The sequence below is a fragment of the Pocillopora damicornis genome, chromosome 7 (assembly GCF_964200805.1).
Source record: "Pocillopora damicornis chromosome 7, jaPocDami1.2, whole genome shotgun sequence".
Lineage (NCBI taxonomy): Eukaryota > Metazoa > Cnidaria > Anthozoa > Scleractinia > Pocilloporidae > Pocillopora > Pocillopora damicornis.
This window is the reverse complement of record NC_142676.1, coordinates 20,654,474-20,677,905: the sequence shown is the minus strand read 5'-3', so window position 1 is coordinate 20,677,905 and position 23,432 is coordinate 20,654,474. Positions and strand designations below refer to the sequence as shown.

Sequence of the window (23,432 nt, the reverse complement as noted above, 5' to 3'; positions counted from 1 at the left end):
CATTGTAACAGTTTCCTTATCAGTTAATAGGAGTCAATCGCTCATGCCTGTAATAAGGGCGCTGTCTTAGGCTTTGCGGCACTAGCAACAAAGCTGCAAAAAATTAGCCTGCATCTAGGGGCCTGGAAAATACTGGACCAATCAATCAGCCTTCAATATCACATCAAATCTCTTTTTTTATCATACACAGGAAAAAAATACAACACATCTTAGGAAATTTTGTGGACTTAGTTGGATCTCAAAACTCTACCTTCACTCTAAGGTAAAGGAACTTCTTAAATAGAAAAATATGTTTACTTATTAATATAACAAGAATTTATTGTTACATCAAGATTTTAGGACATCAGTCCAGTAATTGTGCACTCACACTTACAGTCTTCTTGTCCCAACAAAGAATGGAAGATTTAAAAGTCACAGCTATGAACAGGGTGGAATCACTAGGATGAAACTGGACACAAGTCACCTCGTTTTTGTACGGAAACACTTTGATTTCCCTTCCTGTCAAAATAAGAAGCAGCATAAATCAATAAATTTTTAAGTATCTAATTTAATCACAGACACACTTTGTAGCACTAGACATGGGAATATAGAATACACACCAAATCAATTATGGCTTAGCCTAAATAACTAACAATGTCAATACACTACCAAACTGATAAAATTAACCCCTTGAAATGCACAAAGAATAGGGGCAGTGGCAGGGAGGGGGAAGCTCCAGCTCTCCATGCAAATATTTGGTGGGGTGCTCAGCCCTCAATGTTTCAGGTTCCAGCGCAGTAAAGCATAAGTTTGGCAAAATATTTAGTCTTGTAATCTTTTCATATTGTTTCATCAAGATTATGCTTAGCAAAATTATATCTGGTACTAAGCCTTTTACCTTTGAACAGCACCAACCTGTGTTTCAAGAAGCAGACATTAGGAGTTTTTAGGATAATTTAAGTAACAGTTTGTACCTGGCTTAACCCTTTAACTCCTTAGAATGACTAACATCAATTTTCTCCTTACTACTGTATATCAACCCTGAATCAAACATTAAGGTCATGAGGCTCTACACTGCTAACCAAACTCTTCTTGTCAGCACCTTAGGAAACATACAGAGAACAGTATGGAGAATATACATACTGATGTTAGGGTGTAAAGGGTTAATATACAGGATGAGCTTCCCCTGCCCACCCTCAATCACACACATACACACAAACTTCAATGTGCCAAACCACACCTGAGTATACAAGATAACACTCTCCACCTAGTTATGTTTCCTTCATCTTATCACCTGTCTCTTTCTTAATATTTTCATAATGTAGAGCAAAGTTGTACATTCACAACTTTGTTTATACACCCACAATAAATGTTTCAAATACCTGTTTCCACATCAAACAGTCTTGCAGTTTTGTCATAACCACAACTCAACACTTGTGACCACAGTGACTGCATTTGGCATCTTTGACTGCTTCAGTATGACATGTCAAACTTTGCGTACAAGCTCCACCTTTTCGTGTGTCCCAAACACAAACTTTATGATCCATAAATGCAGACAACAACAAATGATTATTACTCTCTGTAACATTCCACTGATGCAGTTGACACCCTGGGTGTGACCTTTAAGATTTAAATGCAACTTCTTTGATGATCTGCATACTTGATCTGTTTCCTTGCGGTTTGTAAATTCGGCTTTATCTGGGTGATAATTTGCTCCTTTCAGTGAGCCATTCCTCAAGGTTAAATCGATGTCTTGTAACGGCTGATTTGCCATAAGGGATAAGGATGTTGCTTGAACCAATTTCTCTCTTTGTCTCTTAGACACGTAAGGTTTGACGTTTAGTCCTGAACTAAACAAAGATGACATCGTTTTCTGGCTACCTGAATTGAACAGTGCTGGAGATTTCGTATTTTTCTCAGTACTCGTCCGAAAATAACCACGCGCAGAGGTTTTATGATTATCATCAATTAAGAGTCCACAAAAATCGTTTTGAGTACTCACGGATGAGTTACAGGTATTTTCAATATGTTTTGATTCAGTTAGGTTATTTGAAAATAATCTACATTGCTCTCCAGGCTTGAGAGGAGATTCTAACTTTCCATTCTCGGTATTTCTATTGCTCCCCGCGTAAATTATGATGTTATCAGATTCCGTAACCTTTGGTTTCTTTTTTGGGGACTCATCGCTCTCTTCAGACGATGAACAACTGTCGTATGCGAGTAGACCTTCCATACTTCGCTGGAATATCTTAGGAATAAATTTATAACGATGCAAAAAAAGCCGCCATTTTGATTACACAAACTCATCCCTAGGACCTCTCGGAAAAAAATTCAAGATGGCGGAACCCGGAAGTAAACTACCCGGAAGCAGTAGACGGAATTTTATGTTCAAGTTTTATTTGACTATTTTTTCCTTAATTTTCTGTTGTAGTTCTAATAGAAAGTGATATGAAATTCTCCGTCTGAAATCCACAAAAAATAACTGAGAACACAATACAACTGGCGTTTTCGTAGCCTGCGTTGTTGGCGGTCTGTGATTTTGGGGGCGGTTTTTCATTTTTCTCTCCGTCTCCGCCCTCAAAATCGCAGACCGCCAGTAACGCAGGCTAGCGTTTTTGGTAAACGGTGCTTCTTTTAAACGGGATTAGAATCTCTGCGATAAAAACCAAAGAATGGTCACCTCGTTTATGTGTGGCAAATTTAAATATTCGCCAACAAGCACTCTGCCTTCGATAAAATCAATTCATCAAGATATTCTTCAGCTCCCTACAGTGTGCTACTAAATTAGAGTTGGGAATAAAATATCAGCCCATCTTAAAATCATCTCTTTATCTGAAGGTGAACTAATACTCTCCAGAAAGTTGCTTTGTCCAAAGATATCTATTCACACACATAAATAATCACTTGAATTTTAATTCTCAATGACTAATTGAGAATTAAAAATCAAGTACCGTCCACACGCTTAAAATAAAAAAAAACAACAACAACACGAAAACCTATCGGAGGTCTTTTTTATTTTGTACTGTTTCTTATCTTTAAAGGTCACTCGAAGAAAATAAAAACCAGAATGTCCAAACAGCAATTTGCTTTTGGTCAGCTCTTAACTTTTATAGCTTTTACTTTTCAAACCTTGTCATCTAATGGCAAAAAAATTACTATAAAATGTTCTAAGACAGAGACATTTGCCGCCATCAATCCCAGACCAGGCTTCAAAGATACAAGATCCTTTTTCCATATCAACTTTTAATCAAAACAAACGAGCTTAAATGACGTAACTGATTCAATTTCGACAAAAAAAGAAAAACAAATGAGATCACGTGCAAAGCGACGACATTTGCATATACCTTTGCTATTTTCTCTGATTAGTACCTGAAAGTGTGCCACTCGCGACAAGTTTAACTTAAACTGTACATAAAATGAAGGCGACAGATGGTTTCTGATATTTAGTTCCAATCACGTCTCAGCTTAAATATCATAATTTAAATGCTAAGTGAACTTGACGTTCAAATTTCTCTGCAGTTATTTAAGTATAACCTTAAAGGGTAACGGGGGAGGAAATAAGCTCGGGAAATGGCTGAAGGCCAAAATATTAGAGACCTTAGGCAATCAGAACGTCAACACCGAGGAAATTGTTAATATAAAAAATATCAAATTCCTATTTTTTTCGAATTACTACACGAATTACTAGATACCTTTAGAGTTCTTTACGGTACCAGATCTTAACTTAAACATCACAAATGTGACCAGCGTTTAATTCCCAATAGGAATTATTCTAAGAACTGGGATAAACCGATATCAGGGACCTTTGACAGTCAGAACAGAAACGCCGAGAAAGACGTGGATTAAAAAATGAAATAATATTCATATTAGAATTTCGCAAATGGCTGGACGTGTTTATGTCTCTTACGACCCTACGCCTCAAGTCATTTCCCACTATTGTTTTGCAGAGGATGGCTAAGAATTCAAGACAGAGAGCACAGGTTTTCCCTTGACCTTGACCTTGACCTCCCGGCTGGCGGATAGCATATGGTCGTGGGCGGATGGCATGTGGTCGTGGACCACAATGCGAACTACTGGTTTTACCGGTAATTGTGTTATCCAATAAACTCATTTTTATTATTATATGTCTTTAGTTCGAAGACTCGGAAATTTACTGCGAGATGGAGAGACTCTTATTGTTTATAAATTTTGTATTCAATACATTCAACTGTTCAGATTTGGAAAATAAAATTTGATTTAAGCATAGACAATCAGTTGACTGCAAGAATTCACTTCTTAAATGGCATGCAGATAATATACGCAGACATTCGAAAATCGTGACGATCGCGTATAAATTAACGGCCGAAAAGGCGAAAACAACACAAACATAAATAGTTAGTGTCTTTATGCCATAGAATAAATATCTGTTTCACTACAACGTTGTCGCTTAAATATTTAAGCGTATAGTGGACGTTTAAAACAAAAGTTTGGACCGTTTAGTGCTGCCGTTATGGTTTTGTTGCTCCGGTTTTCGTTCGTATTTTTTCCGATGTGCTATCGTGACATGTTTTGTCCGTTCTGTTCCTCCTACAGGCAAGCAAAAATTTTTTTTGGGATCACTTTCTGAAGGAGCTTAGAAACCAGGCTCAACTCAGTAGCCAAGCCTACTGAATTTGTGCCCAGGCCTTTGCTTGCTTGCGTGACCTTTTTTGCCACTAGCTTATGTCGTCACATTGGAGTATACAAGAAACATCGGCTTGTAGTAAACACAAACTCAAATTTTTACAGCAGTATAGTGAAAAACGTTTTGAGACCGAAGGTAAGTAAGTATTTTAGTGTTTTTCAACCTAAATTTAGTGTTTTGCTTTGTAATTTTACAACGTACAGTGAATTGTCAAATTAATAACTCGAAAAACCTTCAGCCAAAATTAAACTCTTTATTAATAACCTTATACTTTCTTGATCTGATATCCCAATTAGCGATAACACCAGAAATTATTTGCTTTTGTGATATGAAATATATATATATACCTAACTTGTTAAAGTACGTTGTCATAAAATAATGCACCTAGCAGTAATTAATCTGAATACGCCAAACTGTACTTATTTAACGTTTAAATTGTTCCCTGGACAGCCTGGACATCTGAGGCAACTGATAATGCATTTTGGGAGTGGTGGGGATGTTTGCTTCATACTGGCTATGGCTGTACCTTTCCTTGAATCTGCCCTGTTGTTTGTGATAGTTTTTCCATACATTGTATGTTATTTTTTTCAGAAAATTTAAGTCTGCTAGAAGAAAAATTTTTTACAGAAGAATCATTTTCCTATAACGTGTACAACTGTTGCTGAAATTTGCAGTATTACTGATATTTTTATGATAACAGAATTGTCACAAAAATTATTTGACATTAAGGTGGTGTTGAAAACTGCATTGAGGTCTACTGAATATAGTTAAAGTACTGAATTTCACCCTATGACTTACAACTACAGAACATGGGGCTTTTTTATGATCATGTACCTGAAAAAAAAAAAGCTCTCTTGGCTCATTTGCATCAAGCCACCATATATAATGCAATCAATGTCTTGTTTTTTATATCCTGAGTCAGTGCAGAGTTAGAATCAATATTTGAATGTTAATTATAATCATATAAATCCAGCTGAATGTATTTCTTTCATTACCTTTCCACTGACTGCCAAACCAGCAAGCCTCGAGGCATTAAACATTGAGGACTTTTTAAAAGGCCCTGTATTGTATACATGTAGCTGCTTTGGGGAAGGGAAGTGGTAAAGTTTGAAACACAATAATAATAATAATGATAATAGTGATAATAATGATAATAGTGATAATAATGATAACAATGATAACAATGATAACAATGATAATGATGATAATAATTATTTATAATAATTAATTTTTCCCATCCTTTGCTGCAAAGAATATTGAAAAATTTGCAATGAAACTACTCCAACTTCTCTGAGTATTCATGTGCTGGCATTGATTAGATAAAAATCAGTTCAGATGAAAGCAGCTAATGTTATTGCTTCAATAATTTTAGACAGCTGTTAGGAAAAATGGTTGTGTCCAATGGGGTATTGCTAAGTTCTTTCCATTTTTATAGCTCTGTAAAAATGGATTCAGAACTCATTCCAATGATTGCTCTATCTTTTAGGCCCAGCATTTGGTAAGTTCTTTCTAACATTGTGTGAAAGATTCCTTCTTCTTTTCTGATTGTTGAATTTTTTACGAACTTTCATGTTGGATTCTCTCTGATAATATATGATCCATGCAGTACTGGGCACAGAATCATGTCTGCTGCTGAAATGTTCTCATAAAGCAAGTCATACTTATGCTTCAAGAAAATATTCATTGAGAATTGTGCCATGTTGTTATAAACATCGGAGTTGACAGTAAAAACTTTCTTGTTACTGGCTTGAGACTGACTTTCTATCAGTAGAAAAATATAGTCTATCACAAAATTGGAAAGTTTGCCGTCACTTATCTTGTGTTTAGCTGGAAGGAGCTTTTCAACATCAGTTGGCTCCCATGCTTTAATTCTAGGATTCCCTGAGATTTGGACCCCAGCCATGGCAATTCCCTCTGCTTTGCTAATACTGATGCTACATCCAGTGTAGAATATTTCCAGGGTATACTTCCAGTAGCTGTCTTGAAAATGCCAGGTTTTTCAGCCTTTAATGCATAGTAACCAGGTGGAAGACAAAACTTGACAGGAAACTTCTTCCTTTTTAGAGGCATACTGGGTATCTGTGGTAGACAGTTTTGGACCTTAACAGACATAGAAGAAATATGTGTAACCTCTTGCATGTCTTCAACCTCATCTTTTTCATAGAAGAGGAGATATGCTTCCTGGCTTGTAGCTTCAAGATGTGAAGACTGTCGAACTGTGGTATTACTTGAAAAATACCACCTCTCTTCTCTTTTTAGGTAACACACATAATGACCAGAAGAAATGGTGGTACCCTCATGGACAATAACACTTTCTCTTTGTAATCTATTAAGTTGTGAAGTTTTTTTCCATCATTTTGAAATCTTACCATTTGAATGCAAAATGACAGAGGTGCCTGGCATGTGACTAGCCTCTTCCATGCATCAGTACTCTGGGAGCAACTGATGTAGTAAAAATGAAAGAATGCATAATTTAATATTTGTGCAATTCATTATATATAGACAGGAATCAGCAAGGGGAGGGGGGCAGGGGGCTACTAGTTTTTCAAGTAACTAGACAGCATGGAATGAGGCATTACACATACTGTTGCTTCTTCATCTTCTAGTTACTGGAGGTCACCCAGTCAGTCTCCTATACCACTAACCATGATCCTTGACATCACCATCACCATCATTACCATCATCATCCTTGTTGTCATCATTATCTCTTTATTTGTTAAATGATGTTGTATTGAAGGCAGCAAATAAGCTAATGTGGACTTATTGCATTTTGTATTTGTATGAATTTTTATTTCATTATTTGCCTTTTCTCAATTGATTACAGGAATGAATTGTATTCTTCACAACACACAGACACAGAGACCAGACCACAGCAACAGGGACTGCATCTCCTACTCTTTTCAATCCATGCATAAGAACTTGAATTTGTACAATTGTAGTAGCTTTGACATTCCTAATTTCTTGCACTGGAAGAAAATAGTCTGCTTTGTGCATTGTAGTTTATAGTGTTAAGCACTGTAGCAGTTATCAAAAAAATAGTTGTATTTGTGTGTCCTTTTGGTGTTAGGTTTAATGCTATTAAAATTTGTTACCTGCTACAGTAATAAGATGATTCCAGCTCCACTGGGTTAGAATAGTCCTTCAGGAAGCTCTGTATAGTACAACCCTTAAGAATGAATAGACAAACACCACTAATGGAACAGGATAAATGTTTGAATAATACTGACTAATAAAGTGTGTGATTGGGTATAAGAAATACTATGGTAGCTTGTCTTTGTGATGAGTATTTGACTTTTCTTGTAGTTATTGGCTAAACTAAAAATGTAAATGTTGAGTGCAAATAGAACTGTTGTCATTGTTGTCAATGTCAATGTCAATGTTTATTCTCCCACATGCAAAAGAAAAATGTAAGGGTGGAGGTGATTATTATAGAGATCATTTTGACCACAAAATTCACTTTTTGTAAGAAAGAATGTGTAGTAAAGGTGTAGTTCTAGAAAGAATTGAAAGATCAACACACTCCCACCCCAAGTAGGATCATTGAAAATTCCAGGGGAGAGGGGGTCCAAAAGTGCCAAAATTTTTTAAGGAAATGCTTGACATGAAATGAATTTTTCAAAGGGGAGGGGGGGGTTGAACTCTACCCCCCCCTCAGAAAAAACAAGAAACCAAAAACAAAAATTTCCATGTGGCAGGGACACCATTCCTGGATTTAATTTTGCTGTCTACAGGTTTGTGATTGTAATTAATTTAATCCACAGGAAATTGGCATAGTCAATTTAGGAGTTACCAAGATTATCAAGTCAATATGGTCCAGAAACTACTCATTTGTCCAGAGGGTGGGGCTGGGGGAGGGGGATGGGGAGGGGTCGAAAGTGTTAGGTTTGCGTGCCGTTTTCACTCTTTGCACTCCTAGTACTCGTACACGCACATTTTAGATGAACGCGCAACACAACAGTGTCAAAAAATAATCGAGCAAAGAACTACGACTTGCAAAGCTTCCAGGACTAATATAAATTTACCGCCATAAACAGTGAAAAGGCCTTAAACATTTTACTCGTAGCTCCGTACAAGATACAACTTCCTGTGACGTTCTAACAAGATTATCCAGTTGTCAAATACGTATTTTAATATACGTATTTTAATTGTTTCATAAAGTCGAAATAAGCTTAATGTCAAGAATAACTAAGCGGATTACCACACTGATGACGAATTTTGTGGTTCATCAAAAAAGTACTTGGTTCAATTACACAGTTCACCGATGGGTTGATGTTGTTTGCCTGCTGGGATTTTATGTCTTCCACTCCAATATCAATGTTATTTTGACGTGCTAAAATAATATTGAATACATTTTCAAGACCTGTTTTAGATGAGGTGCACTTCTTGTGATTGTGCTGCAATCCAGTGAGTCCTTCGGAAAAACATGTCACTGAGAGCAGAGCTTGCAAGACACTATTCAGAAAGCAAGTATTTCCAAGGTTTGAAATTCCCTTTGGATCCATTTGACCGTGAGTAATATTTAGAATTAACGAAGAAAGTGTATTATAACCAAAGGCAGAAGATTCGTTTATGTACGGAGCGGAGCGAGATAAGGTAATATTATTTCCCGCGAAAATTACACAAAAAAAGGTAATAGATAACTTCCCATTTGTTTTTTCTGGAAAATTACAACAACAAAAAAAAGGTAATAGATAACTTCTCATTTGTTTTTTTCCCGCGCAAGTAACAAAAATGTTTCCTTCCCTGTCCCCCTCCAACTACACTTCAACCAGTCGGGGGTGGTGAGTGAAAAATTGTTTACGTCATCAAAAGGCTTGGTTCCCTAGTTGAGCCTGGTGTCTAAGCTCCTTCAGAAAGTGATCCCAAAAAAAATTTTTGCACACGGCAAGGTGGCATTATAGCGGAACACTATAAAATGATATTGCCCTTTCGTCTCACTCGATGAATTTTTAATTGTTTTTTTAAATAGGTTTCGCTTCCTAAATTAAATTTGTTTCGTCGGTCGAACTCATTCTTCATATCCTCGTACATTAGAAATAAAGCACCACCGAGAGCCAAAAAGCAAATACATGACAATGAAATGCTCACAAAGTTTTTAGCATCAAATGTCACACAATGGGAAAAACTCACTCGGCACTAACCTCTAAGTAAACATATTCTGAAATTTGAATATCTTGTCTTGTTTTGAGAGAGGCGGGAAAGCCGCCGACTACGAGACAAGAGATAGCAGGTGTTCAATATAAAATTTAATAAATCGGTCGCTACAAATGAATAAAAATTGGCTCTCAAAAGAAAACTGGTGTTACGTTCAATCTTATGGAATTATAAAATGTTTGTCAGCATTCCAGCTTCATCAAAACCGTCAATGTATGTAAATATAACCTTACTTTGTGCACTGTATAATGCCATCAGGCATCGTTAGCTAGAAAACTACTGTTACTGAAACGATAGAGTACTAATAACTATAACAACTGTCTCTTATCTTTCTAAGAGATTAGGATATCTCCACAGAAATATTTGATCAAAATTTCAATAATCAGTGCAAAAATGGACCAAGTCAAATATTTAAGAACAATAATCAGATGCCGTTTACCCTCGGCTCTAACCAATTTTAAATACATCTCCCTGTGGCGCCACGCAAGACGAAATAGAACTTCTTAATTTTTTTGTCTGCACAGGGAAAAAACGTAACCAAGTAAATTTAAAAGCATGCATGTCCAACATGACAACAGAGTCTGTTTCTTGAGGGTTGTGCAATAATATTATGAAGGCGGAAAAACTTGCTCAGCAGGAGGAAATGAAACAAAGTTGTTGTGAGTACCAGAGTTTCTTCTCCTGTTAGGAATAGATTGAACAAGTAAAAACTGTTTCAGCCTTGACGTTCATCATGTTCAATGGCGCAGCTTCTCCTCATCCGAACACTGTGGTTTTCGCTTTCCTGTCGCCAGCCCCTCTGCCTGTTTCTGATTACTTCAGGTTCTCTTACAAGTGCTGGATCGTGTTCAATCGCTACGGGTTCCCTTTGACGCACAGCTTTTCTGACTTTAACCAAGACATAGAGGATCAACAGCAGTATAATGGCACAGAATAAGCTTAAAAATTCCTGAAGTGTTAATAACATGGTTCTTCAAAGAATGATCCCTAACCAGAATGGGTTGGCGCAGCTGTAAAGGAGCAAGCGGCAACACTTGCAAGATTCTGATTCAAACCCTAATGTCAATAGAGTTAATTCTGACACACTATGAATTTTTTAATTATAAAAATAGACGTTTGCTTAAATAAACAAACAGAAGCATGGCGTTATTAGCATTGAAAAAATGTTGACACATCGAGCGCGAGTTTTCTAGATATATTTCACCTGCAGTTTCTTTTGTGCAATTTGCCATTGGTTTATTGTTTTATAAGCAGCCGGTTCAATTTCGAATAGTTTCAAAAATTGGCCTATCTAATTTGCTTCCTTTTCAAATTTTAAGCCGACTCCCATTGTAACTTATTTGGCACTCTGTGTCAAGCTTCAGTCAAATGAACACCAATGTCTCCTTTACTTTGTTATTTCCGTGTAACCAAGGAAGGTCAATCCAGATTATTTATTTATGATTATAATTTCTTTAATGTATTTCGTTTTTGCAAGGCCCCTGAGTAATTTCATCAACGCGGAGAAACGTTATTTGCCGGTAACATGGCTCAACGTAAATTAGTAATTAGAGCCACAAAAAGGGAATCCCTTTTGATCAAAAATTTATAGAGCACATGTCGGAGACTTTGATTCGTGCGTGACACATGTCAAATGATGAGTGCGAACATTATGGACATTGAATGGTTTACATAATTAACGCAACCTTGAATGACCTTTTTAAATCAGTACTCGGCAACAACCAATCACCATGTAGAAAATATCGTATAAGAGAGTGATTTCTTACAAATTTTGCAGAGTAGCTTTTTACACACCCGATGTAAATAAGCGAATACGAGAGCGGAATAAAACAGTTTAATTGAGTCTCGTTCGTTAGAGTTCTATCCCTAGTAAACAGGGCAAAGTTTACAAAACACAAAAGGACAACATTTTATTTCGTTGGACGACCGACTACCTTTTCATACACACAACATTTGAATTAGAAGAAAAATTGGAAATGTAAGAAATATGAGTTTTGAACCTTGCGATAAAACACTAACTCTTGCAATAGAGAAAATCTCCATCAGTTAGTGATCATGTTATGCGTGAACTTCATGCGTTCCTTATGATTCTTAAATTTCTGAGCGTATATTTGTTAACCTGCCGAAATTATAGTGTATTCAGTAAACATTGTCTGCAATACATCAAATTTTATTGTTCAAAACCAAACAGGTGAACCAGTGGAACATAAAAGATATAAAGATTGTACGTTTTTTTTACCACTAACTTTATAAAGACGAAGTCTAGTCAGTCTGTAAAATTGAAAGAAAGCTTCATTAGCTCCAAGCCCATATCAATTGAATCCCTGGATTCATGCAACTCTTTTCTTCATGAAAACAATTAAATAGCAGAATACTTCAATTCAATGGGTGACATGGTTGTCTGTGTAACTTATCTTATCACATGTTAACTATGAAAACTGACGCTGGAAAAATTAAGATCAGGAAACTAGTTCGATCATCTTCACTGTTTAATCTTCTATCTTCTTCAGTTCTATCTTCACATATGGAACGCAAACATTCACAAAACGATTGTCTTTCCTCTTTCTGTCTAAGAAAATTTCAGACATCGTTAGCGGGAGGTAAGCAAAAAAGAGGTCTCTTTCAAATTTGGGTATAATGTAACGCTAACAGTTAAATAAAATCCGACCAACGCGTATTTCATAAACTATTCAAGCAGCTTATTTAGCAGGACGCAAGGAAACATCTCGATAAAAGCAAAATATTCAAAACCCTTTTTGCCTGACACCGAAATTGGCTTGTGGAGTGATGACTTGTTTGGTGATCCAGGCAAAATGCAAACATATTAATTTGAACTTGAGGGCAACCGCATTGTTGAATAAGAGGTTAATATCAAGCTGTGATATTGTTTGTGGTCAGTCGTAATCTACACTAGTTCCCAAAGCACTTGAGTTGCAAAGAAATAAGTAGAAATCATTATTATTTGTGTTATTTCGAGCGGAAATTTTACTTGATCATGCGGTTAAACAAAATTCCGCTTTCTCAAACACATGAAAAATAAAAAGCACGTAGGAAACATTGTTCTTCTTCCCATATCTAAAGTGAAAATAACTAGGAAATTGTCTCAGATCTTGTTTACACTCTCAGTTCTTTTACACAGAGCAGAGAAGCATGCAGATTTGTGTAATTGTATTAACAAACATATCACACGGACTGTTAAACAAACTCCTCTCAGTGAGATTATGTCAAATAACTTTTGGAAATGTTTACTCTCATGTACATCATTCTTTCTTACCAAGACCGGAAGTAGAACTAAAACAGAGTTAAGTTATTATCAGACAAACTAAACTGTTTTATAGCGAGATAATATGGTATCCAAACTACATGCATCATCAGAATTTTTATTCGTCAGTTAAGATATATTTCAAAGAAAACATTGTTTAGAAATCCCTAAACAGCTCTCGATACGCGTACTTGAGCTCAGGATATTCCAGCTTCTATTTTGTGAAGTATAAACATTGAAATTATACTGTTTCAGTCTTTCTTCTTTCATATTTCTTTCATCTAGTGTCCATCTACTATAATGCAATATAAAATAAAATTTTACAATTAAAGATTCAGAATGAAACAAATGTACCGATGTCACTCAGGTAAAAAGTCCATAGCATTCCAACACGGTAGACTGATCCACGAAATGTCGAATTATCTTCCTTCGGTTTGAATTAAACAAAATCTCCGCTTTTTCAACAATATCGAAGCTAGAACCACATGAGAAATAAAAAGCACGTTGGAAACACCATATCTAAAAGAGAAAATAAGTTTAAAAGACTCTCAACAGCTCTTGATACGCGTACTTGAGCACAGGATAATCCAGCTTCTATTTTGCAAAGCATAAACATTGAAATTATACAGTTTCAGTCTTTCTTCTTACATACTTCTTCTTCTTCACGGTGGACTGATCCACGAAATGTCGAATTATCTTACTTCATTTGAATTAAACAAAATAAGTATCCGCTTTCTCGACAATATCGAAGCTAGAATCACGTGAGAAATAAAAAGCACGCAGGAAACACTTTTCTTCTCACCATATCTAAAAGAGAAAATAATAGGAAACGGTCTCAGATCTTGTTTACGCTCTCAGTTCTTATGCACCCAGCAGAGAAGCATACATATTTGTGTAATTGGTTAACAACGGAACACATCACACGTACATGGATTGTTAAACAAACTCCTCTCAATAAGATTATGCCAATAAGTAAAACTATAACAGGGTTTAACTAATTATCAGACAAACTAAACTGTTTTGGCGAGATAAAATGGCTTCCAAACTACATGCATCAGCAGAATTTTTATTCGTCAGAAAAGATGTATGTACGTTTACAAATATAATACTATTAAAAAACCGCCATGTACTTAACGGAAAGAGCTCTTGATGTACCATACTTCAACAGCATGCGATACTGATCCAGCTTCTATTTTGTAAAGCTTAAAAATTGAAATTGTTGGTTAACAGAGATCAACCAATTATTAGACAACCTAAATTGTTTTCCTTTACGTTCCGTTAATGAAATGAAAAAAATGAATCGACTTACCTAGCTTGGGCGTTCATCTTGTTCTTCAGGGTATTTTTTATTGGTAACGACCTCAATATTTTGGTGTTCTTCACTTCTTCGGCGATATTGCCTCGCCGCTGGTGAAGTCTGTTGTCGATTGTTCCCTTGCTGCTCTCGAACCTGAACAGCTCTGCCTAACAGTCTCACGTAATACAGGATCCAAAGTAGAAACATCAAAAAAGCTGCGTTGAAACACGCTTGAGAGAGAAGCATGGCTCCCAAAGCAGTTTAGCTGCCAGAATTCAAGGAACCTGCACTAAGTTGTCTGAACGAATTGTCTTGTGTGACTTCTGAAAATGACAAAAGACGGTATGGATCACGCCTTTATACTTCTGATCTTCGTGTTTTTGGTTTCCGGTCAAACAGTTATACGGTCAAACAGCTTGGCCATCCTCCATACATTTCAGGAAAAATTGTTAGCCAACTTATAGCCTGCGGGACTTTTTGTCAATAAGTAATCAACAGTTTCGACAAATTTAGTCTCAGCGCACTGTGACGAAATCGACGTCCACTAAAAAATAAAACAAACTAACCTAACAAACGAAATCAAGTCCAAAGCGACGAAATTTGCGTACCAGCCTGTTACGTTCTCAGAGGCTGTAAAGAGCGTACGTAGCTTTACAAGCCTTCAGGCAGTCTTTGCGCCTACTTTGAAGACAAAACAACAACGTCGTAAATTAACGTAAACTAGAAGGCTGGCGAGTCATCATATTAATAAACGTCTGAAAGATCAAACATTTTTTCTACGAAGACATTTTTGAAATCGTCTTCAGTAAAGCCAATATTCGGAATGTCTCTGCGTGAATAGAAAATAGTTTGATTTTGCTGTCACATAAAACTTCTTTAACAGCCAAGGTTACAACTCTCTAGGTAAACTTATTTTGGTATTTGAGTTTTATCTTGTCCTATTTTCAGAGAAAAAAGAAACCAGCAGATAATGAGACAATAGACTTCTTAATAAAATAAGTCACAATAGAAGTCAGCGCCCCTGAAAATGCGGGGGCCGGGTGTTTGTTTCCATTTCGCTTTTAGCGCGAGTTCTCATGACTTTGTTTGAATCTTTGCTGTAACGTGCTCCCTGTTGCAGCTGCTTTATTCACTGATTATTCATTTTTTGCTTTTACATGACCTCTGCAATCTACTTTTCAAAATGGGAAATTGTTATATCGACAAGTCAGAAAAAGACACAACGCACGAGGCCGGTGAACACTTAACACAATTAATAAGCGAATGCTCGTCTGAAAACTTCAAATTTCAATAGGTAAGGGCGGCCGTCGCCACCAAAAATACAAGGATGTCAAATATCTCAGCAAATACAAAGCGTCAAATGGCTCAGTGTAATGTCGAATGGTACAGTGTACAGGCATACGGTGTAGGGTTGCGTGAGATAGCTTAGCGCGATGTCGAATAGCACAGCGCACATACAAACGGTGAAATGACTCAGGGTAATGTCGAATAACACAACTAAGATTGACTGTTCTGAGTAAGGTTTGTAAATTTTTGATTGACGAGGAAACCATTACTTACCAAAGCTTGGTTTTTACTCCACAATTGGTCCGCAATGAGACTTGCTTGAGACCAGATGAATGGCTTTATGCTCACTGGAAATAGAAGAGATAAGGCTATGAAAACTGTCTATAAAACTCCCAGGAAATACATGTTTTCATAGTCGTGTTACCTCTCTGAGACTGAGGTCAACTGAGAGACCTCTACTCTTCCTGTTCCTGTCTACGGACTTAACAAACAAAACCGCAATGCGGCACAAACAAAGCAAAAAGGAACAAAGGAAAAAAGCTAATGAATGCGTAATTCACGGTTTGAAAACTCAACTGAACCATGAATAGACGTCATATCCATCGACCTTATCGTGTGGGCAATACTGGACTCAATGTGCAGAATCTTTCATGCAAGTCTTTCTTCCATTTTCGACATACCTTCTATGCAAACACACTGAACTTAGATCCCAAGTTTAATTGCTAAATTTTCTTTCTTCTAAATATTCGCCTACACCTGGAAAGAGCAGTTGCAATGCTTTGTCAGTCCCAGATCAAACCTTTCCACCAGTTAAGATAGTAATCGTAACTGCTGCTATGCGAAAAATCTTGATCCTAATGCTAATTCTGGCAGAGATTGCCCGAATAATTAGAAAGCTTCAATACCTTCTTGAGACGCCTTTCCATAAAAACTGTCACTGTTCTAGACACGGATACGAGAAATAATTCTGCGGTAAACGTACGAAGTAAAGGCCGACCTTTATGTTTGCTGTTATCCTTTCTGCATTTCTTGTTTGTCTCAAGGGGCTTACAAATTACTCTTTGCCGGCCGCGGGCAAAATTCATACTGTCTGTCAAAAGAATACTAAAGGCTCTTGACTTCAACAGTAAAATTCAGTTGGTTCAAAACTTAGTGTTTTTTCCCTTTGAGGTGCCCTTTTCGTTGAATAACAAACCGATTTTTGGCTTGAATACGTTGAAGGCGCTAAACAAAAATAAAGTTGCCTGCGATGTAACTTGTCAAACCTATGGCGCATCTTTGTGCGCTTGTTTGTTTTACATCCTTTTTGTATTCAGTTTTGTTAGGGCATGTTTGTCTGAAGTGGCATACAAATTAATGTGCTACAGGCAAAATCCGTGAATTCTGATCTCTTATTCGATGTCACAACAATGCAGTAAGCTCTGACTTCAACAGTAAAAAGATAACTAAGTCGCCATTCTTAACTTGGAACGCGTTTTGAGCAATAACCATCCGGGTCGCACGTAATTGCGCTTCGTCAAACGTCAAGATAAACTTGAAAAGCCCCATTGATAGAATAATGAAGGATCTTGCTTCTTTCGTTTTAAAGGCAATTTGCTGAGCTCTGAAATACGAAATCGCAACCAAGATTGACTGTTCTGAATAAGGTTGGTAAGTTTTTGATTGACGAGGAAATCATCATTTTAACATTGGCAAAATTTGTTTTGTTGAATTTAGGAATTTCCGACTAGTGGAAAAGCTTTGCATTTTTTGTAGGAAAACACCGCTTGGAATTAACTTCCCGACTAGAACACAGAAAGAAATTAACAGTGTCCTTCTTACTTACCGAAGCTTAGTTTTACTCAACAATCGGTCAGCAATGAGACTTGTCTGCCTGTAGATAATGTGACCGCGAGGCCACATGAATGGCTTTGTACTAACTGGAAATGGAAGAGATAAGGCAATGGAAATTGTGTATAAAACTCCAAGGAAATACATGTTTTTATAGTCGTGTTACCTCTCTGAGCTTGGTGGTTGAAAAACCTCTACCAAATGCACGCCGACTACACACAAGAAAAGCTAATGAATGCGTAATTCACAGCTCAACTTGCTTGAATGCTTGAACGGAACAGCTTGAATAAACGCCATATCCAGCTCATGCCTCGGGCAAAACTGGACTCATTGTGCAGAATCTTTCATGCAAGTCTTCTAGACCACTGAAAATTTTCAACATATGTTCTATGCAAGCACGTTAAACTTAGATCCAAAGTTTAGTTGCTAAATTTTCTTCCTTCTGAACACTCGCCTAAACTTGGAAACAGCAGACGATGATTACAGTTGCAATGCTCCGTCAGTCCCAGAGCAAACCCTTCTACCAGTTAAGATCGTAACCGTAACTGTTGCTATGCAACAAATATTGACCCCGTTGCTAATTCTGGCAGAGATTGCCCAAATGATTGGAAACCTTCAGGACCTTCCTAAGACGCCTCTCCATAAAATCTGTCACTGATATATTTCAAAAGCATTTCCTTCGTGAAAACACGAAAAAATGTCTGGAAGGATTCGAGAATTGTGTTACTCCTGGCCCGAACCAAACTTCGATAAGGTATGTTAAATTTAGCGCCAAACTCGTAAACAGCTTTAAACAATTAACATTTACACAATAATGAAGTCAAAGCATCGAAGAAAAATCAACTATATAACTTAAGACAGGCCACGCTCAAATGCACTAACTATGAAAGATACACGCTCCGTTTAATTTACTTGACGCGCAAGTTTCACACATGTACGGATGCGTTCGATCCAATCAAATCCTTAAGGGTGGGAGAATAACTAGCAAGGTCCCAATTTACTGTGCAGCGTAATTTCGGAAAATTAAATACAGTTCAGCTATTTTCAACACTCCGATTTTCGCGCGAAGCATTTGCGTGACTTCTCAGTTGTGACTTCGACTTCAGGAAGTTTAGCGACGGTTAACATGGTTCAAAACTACATTATAGTAATTTTTTACCAGTCAGTAGAGATATATGTACGTTTACAAAGGCAGTGCTATTAAAAAAAATGTTATGTGCTGAACGGGAAGCCTCTTGATATTCCTTACTTGAACGGCAGGGATAATCCAGCTTCTCTTTGAAAAAGATTAAACTTGAAGCTGTTTCAGTCTTTCTTCTTACAAACTGATTCACCTTCTTTTATTCAGTGTCCATCCAGTATAATCCAATATGAAATAACGTTTACAATTGAAGACTAAAACAAATGTACCGATGTCTCTCAAGGAGAGAATCAATCAGAATTTTCTATGAGCATTCTAAAACGGTTTTACCACAAAATAAATTGCACATCTCCTTTCGATTTGAATTAAACAAAATCTCTTCTTCACAACATTCCTCAGTCCTCGAAGAAGCAGAAATAAAAAAAAAACCACGCGAGAAACACTTTTCTTCTTTCCATACCTAAACTGAGAGAAAATAGATAGGAAATGGTCTTAAGACTTGTTTACGCTCTCAGTTCTTTTGTACAGAAGATAGCAGCAGGTTTGTGTTATTGTGTATGTGAAGGTAACGAACATGTCACCAGGAATTTGCTGTGATGATGAAAGTAAATCATATAACTCATAGATATGTTTACTGTGCGTAATATACAACTCTTTCTCTCAACAATGCAAATAAAACTCCAACAGGGATCGACCAATTGTCAAGAAAACCCCAAAACTGTTGTTATTTCCATTTCGATCCGTTTAGGAATGTAATAATGCGATTGATAAAAAAATTTACTTACTTAACTTTGGCGTTCGTCGTGTTCTTCAGGGTATTTTGCACTGGTAATGACCTCAATATTTTGGGGTTCTTCATTTCTAATAGGATTTTGCCTCGTCGCTGATAGAGTCTGTTGTTGAATATTCCCTTGCTGCTGTCGAACCTGAACAGCTGTGAAAAACAGTTTCATGTAATACAGGATCCAAAGAAGAAACATCAAACATGCTAAGCTGAAACACTCTTGAGAGAAAAGCATGGCTCTCAGAACAGTTGAACAACAGGAGGAAAGAAACCTGCACGAAATTGTCTGAATGGACTGTCTTTGAGCGGCTCCTCCGATGGTTAGATGAATCATCACGTGTACAGCCTTATTTGAATAACATGGACTCCCTAGCCAGCGGCAAAGCCCCAGGCAACGATGGTATTCCGCCAGAGGTCATAAAAGCAGGCAAAGAGACCAGTCTTCTCGTACATCTCCACGAACTTCTGCTACAATGCTGGGAGGAAGGAAGTGTGCCTCAGGACATGCGTGACGCCAACATCATCACGCTCTACAAAAACAAAGGTGATCGCAGCGATTGCAATAACTATCGCGGAATATCCCTCCTCAGCATCGTCGGCAAGACCTTTGCCCGCGTCGTGTTGAACAGACTGCAGTCACTGGCAGAGCGTGTGTACCCAGAATCACAGTGCGGATTTCGAGCCGAAAGGTCTACGATCGACATGATCTTCTCCCTGAGGCAGCTACAAGAGAAATGCCGTGAGCAGAGACGCCCCCTGTACATCGCTTTCATAGACCTGACCAAAGCGTTCGACCTGGTCAGCAGGTCAGGTTTGTTCACACTCCTGCACAGGATTGGATGCCCCCCCAAGCTCCTGAGGATGATCACCTCCTTCCACAAGGAAATGAAAGGTACTGTCCAGTACGATGGCTCCTCCTCGGACCCCTTCCCCATCAAGAGCGGCGTCAAACAAGGGTGTGTCCTCGCGCCGACACTTTTTGGCATCCTGTTCTCCCTGCTGCTGCGCTACGCCTTCAGCCAACCCGAAGAGGGCATCTACCTGCACACCAGAAGCGACGGTAGCCTGTTCAACCTGGCACGCCTCCGAGCCAAGACAAAGGTGCGCAAAGTCCTCATCCGGGAGATGCTCTTCGCTGATGATGCCGCCATCACAGCTCACACCGAAACTGCCCTCCAGGAGCTCATCAACTGCTTTGCCCATGCCTGTTCACAGTTTGGCCTCACAATCAGCATAAAAAAGACCAACATCCTGGGCCAAGACGTCAGCACTGCTCCCAGCATCTCCATAGGTGACTGTACCCTTGATGTGGTGGAGGACTTTACCTATCTTGGGTCCACCATCTCCAGCAACCTCAGCCTGGACACCGAGCTGAACAAGAGGATCGGCAAGGCCTCAACAGCTATGGCCCGCCTGACCAAGAGAGTGTGGGAGAACACTATGCTCACCATCAAGACCAAGACGCAAGTGTACCAGGCGTGTGTGCTGAGCACACTGCTGTACGGCAGCGAGAGCTGGACTCCCTACACCCGGCAAGAACGTAGGCTCAATGCTTTCCACCTGCGTTGCCTCAGGAGAATCCTCGGCATCACCTGGCAGGATCGCATCCCAAACACCGAAGTCCTAGCAAGGGCAGGAACTGTGAGCATGTACGCCCTGCTAACCAAGAGACGCCTGCGATGGCTCGGTCATGTCACCCGCATGCAAGATGGCAGGCTACCGAAAGACATTCTGTACGGTGAGCTTGCCACTGGGTCCAGACCCACTGGACGACCTTCGCTCCGCTACAAGGATGTGCTCAAGCGGGACCTGAAGGCGGGTGGCATTGCGCCAGCAGGCTTCGAAGCACTGGCAGCGGACCGCAGCGGCTGGCGATCCACCACCATGTCAGCCATCAAGACAGCAGAGCAGAAAAGAGAGGAGCAGTGGGAAGACAAGAGAGCTCGCAGGCGCCAGAGAGCAGAGGCCAACCCATCCCCCTCGGACGACAACGTCTTCGCATGCAGCAACTGCAGCAGGATCTGCCGCTCGAGGTCGGTCTCTACAGCCACAGCCGGCGCTGCAGCTCCACCACAGACTGACCATGGGCGCAACTCCATTGTCTCCCGAGACAGAAGGACGCCAACACTCTTGACGATTCAAGTCACGTCATTGTGAAATAGACTGTGACCACTTAACACGGTGTTAAGCCACCACAAGTTAACACGGTGCCACTTCAAGTACACAGGTTCAACTCATGTCTCTTTCCGTCCACGGCCTAAATTCTCGTGGAAATATTTTATAGGGTCACGGAACAGAACTGTGCTAGAGGAATGTGCGGCGACTTCTGATAATTCTATGAATCGTCACGTGTACAGCCATGTTTCTTAACACCAGTCTATTAGTAAACAAAGAGGCGGAGTCACGACATAGTGAAAGAGACGGGAACGCAGTTTAAAATAGGTTCCACTTAGGGGTCCTTCATAAAAAATAACGTCCCTTTGAGGCGAGTCACAAAGAGGCGGAGTCACTATATAGTGAAACAGACTGTAACGCAGTTTAATATAGGTTCCACTTAGGGGTCCTTCATAAAAAATAACGTCCCTTTGAGGCGAGTCACAAAGAGGCGGAGTCACGACATAGTGAAACAGACCGTAACGCAGTTTAAAATAGGTTCCACTTAGGGGTCCTTCATAAAAAATAACGTCCCTTTGCGGTCATGGTCTTAAATACTCGTTGTGGCATCTTATAGGATTATAACCGTGAACTCTGGAGTGGTGAAAATCTCAAATAAAGCTTAAAAAGCTTAGCCAATATCCGGTCCTCTTAATGCCAAGCGTTGTCTGATTGATTTAAAATCTTCGTCTCAGTACAATAACAGTGTCAAAGTATTTTCCAATGTTAACCACTTTCGAATTCATCGCAGATTTACAACACAACTGCTGGCTCAATTTAGAGATTTTAAGCGGATGAAAATTTAACGTGAATTAAGTGCAAAACAGTGGCAATTAACATCGACGCCTCGGCACGCTGATGGCCTGCTGGGCGTCTGCAGCGTCTATTAACCTAGTGAAGCGTTAATTTGAATATCCCAGCCCAATGCAAGTCAAAGGCCAAAAATGTCCCCTCGGGAAGTAAAAGTTGGCACTGATAAGAAACGAATTACGTAAGGAAACCAAAATTTCAAAAATATCGTCAAAACCTCATACAAACTTAAACAGGAAATCTTAAAAATATCGTCAAAACCTCATAAAAACTTCAACAGGAAATCTTTAAAATATCGTCAAAACCACAGAAAAACTGAAAGAGGAATTCTCAAAAATATCCTAAAAATTTCAGAAAAACTGAAACAGAAAATCTCAAAAATACCCTAAAAACCTAAGAAAAACTGAAACAAGTTGGGAATGTCTGCAATTTAACTAAAGAAAGAAAATGACCAATATGTGAGAGGAAGTGTTCTTTAATAACAGTAAATCATGGCAATTAATGAGGAAAACAAGCTCAAATGAAAGTGTTTTTTTTTTTTACTGTCTGTCTCTTCGATACATAGTTAAAAAAAAAAGTTAGAAAAAGTCTCCCTCTTCGCAGCTCTGGCGTTCATCATTTTCTAAGGATATTTCCAGTTTGGTGGAACTGTGTAATTTTTGATCCCTCGTCTTCTTCTCCCTTTTCCTCTCTCTCCAGTACTAGCTGGTCTGCAATCATGCTCTGTCTATTTTAATCAAGACACTTAGGATTATCGATCCACAACACGGTGACAAATAAGGCTGAAAATCCTTGAATTCACTGTACCCATGGCTGTTTGTCGAATTTCCTTGAAACTGGTCGGCAGAGACGAAAGAAGCCGTATAATTGGTGGTTCGGTCTCTTAAGTAGAGTTTCAGCAAGAACTAAAATCGGGTTTCTCCTTATCTGGTAAACTTTTATTCCCCAAGAAGGAAATATGGAACCATATCGCTATGGCAAGTAACGTTACGAAACCATCACAAGCTGTTAATAAAAACTGTTTAGTAATACAACTTGGAGAGTAACTCAGCAGCTCCATTCTCTAACATG

The 23,432-nt window shown here is 38.6% G+C and overlaps 2 long non-coding RNA genes and 1 pseudogene across 14 annotated transcripts; 1 reads left to right on the top strand and 2 right to left on the bottom strand.

Moving 5' to 3' along the window:
* Positions 1–35: 35 nt before the first annotated feature.
* Positions 36–2,228, bottom strand: LOC149043071 (uncharacterized; annotated as a pseudogene). The gene is made up of 2 exons (XR_016188106.1): positions 1,362–2,228; positions 36–498 (listed from the first exon to the last, which is right to left on the bottom strand). The product of XR_016188106.1 is annotated as an uncharacterized LOC149043071 (transcript).
* Positions 2,229–4,556: 2,328 nt separating this feature from the next.
* LOC149043070 (uncharacterized) lies at positions 4,557–8,002 on the top strand. 12 transcript variants are annotated; one of them, XR_016188115.1, is made up of 4 exons: positions 4,557–4,777; positions 6,129–6,140; positions 6,807–6,901; positions 7,467–8,002. It is a non-coding gene; the product is annotated as an uncharacterized LOC149043070 (long non-coding RNA). The 12 variants fall into 12 exon arrangements; XR_016188110.1 differs by having other exon boundaries at positions 6,707–6,901; XR_016188113.1 differs by having other exon boundaries at positions 6,078–6,140.
* Positions 8,003–13,160: 5,158 nt separating this feature from the next.
* LOC149043069 (uncharacterized) lies at positions 13,161–15,970 on the bottom strand. Its single transcript, XR_016188125.1, has 3 exons — positions 15,916–15,970; positions 14,368–14,678; positions 13,161–13,865 (listed from the first exon to the last, which is right to left on the bottom strand). It is a non-coding gene; the product is annotated as an uncharacterized LOC149043069 (long non-coding RNA).
* Positions 15,971–23,432: the final 7,462 nt, after the last annotated feature.